This window comes from Schistocerca gregaria, chromosome 1, assembly GCF_023897955.1.
Source record: "Schistocerca gregaria isolate iqSchGreg1 chromosome 1, iqSchGreg1.2, whole genome shotgun sequence".
NCBI classification, from domain to species: domain Eukaryota; kingdom Metazoa; phylum Arthropoda; class Insecta; order Orthoptera; family Acrididae; genus Schistocerca; species Schistocerca gregaria.
In genome coordinates this window covers 1,181,334,540-1,181,335,896 of record NC_064920.1, presented here as the reverse complement: position 1 = coordinate 1,181,335,896, position 1,357 = coordinate 1,181,334,540, and positions in this window count along the sequence as shown.

Below are 1,357 nucleotides of genomic sequence, written 5' to 3'. Positions count from 1 at the left end.
CAGCCCTCCAGCCCAGACATGAATAAGCCAGCAATTTCGCAATGATAATGACAACATGATCTGCAGTTTCAGTTGCATAGAGTTTTCTGGACTCAAAAACATGCATTTTCTACCTTTATGCCACAGCCTATGTGATAATCATTCGGTATGCTTATCGAAATACCAAATACTGTTATTAGCGAGTGAATTTACTAGGATAATTCTGCACCACCCCAGGAAATAAAAAGCGACATAGCTGCCAAACGTATTTTACAATATTTAGAATTCTCCATTAGACTCGCCACAGCCAGGAAAAGTTCATTAGCCGACGTGTTTCTTAAGCTATGGGAATGCTAGCACTTCTAAAACGCGCTGGCATTAATACTAGCATCTGAATTACCACGTGTATAGGCAAATGTATTTTATTAGCTTTCCCGTAAGCGTGATTTGGATCGGAAGGGTAGCTACGATTAATATGCTGCTGTATCGACTGCAACTAGAACGTTTTGAATAAAGAGTAGGGGGAATTATTTATGCGGCTCTCATCTTCAGTAACTGCCGTAGCTACTTACGTTGTTAGGATTTAGTCACGTAAATCGGTAAAAATGGAACCCTACTAGTGTCACTTTCCTGACCATCTACCTGTCTACCCAACCCTTAAAACCAGTTTAACTCGAGAACGGGTTGAGATAATAAGCGGGAATGTATCACACTTCCTGCGGTATACAGTCCCTTGGTGGTGTAAAAAAGTGAGCTTCTGCAATCTAAGGATACGGCTGTTTACATAAAGAAAATTTACGCAACGGTAATCCAGTATGACTGGTCTGAACGTTGACACAGACCGCTTCGCGGTAGTAACGATTGATTTACAGCAAACAATTGAAGGACTGTTAAACAAATATAATGAGAATGCAAGGAAACCGACAGTTAATAGTAACTCAGTTTTAGTGATAGATGTACACGACACTGCTAACTTAAATTTTTTTCCTCATTACCGCGGACGGTACAAAATACTAAGCATACCACATCCAAAAGCTGTTTTCTTGGTGGATATTAAAAGTTGTCAAAAAAAGGAATATACGACGTAGATATGCAAAATATTTATAAACGACTTCTATTTTAAAAGTGGAGGCAATAAAGAGAACACAATACGAAGTTATTTCTATTATGAAATATAATAAACACACCATAAACCACTATTAATTGCTGCTGGTTAGCTGTTAAATCCACGCCAAGTATAATATCACTGACGTCGAGCTACGTCATATTTAACAAATCATAGGGGTACAGTTAATGTAACGATTAGTTTCCATATTAATAAAATAATATTTATTACATGCATCAAATATATAGCAGACGAATTATTTGACAGAGGTTA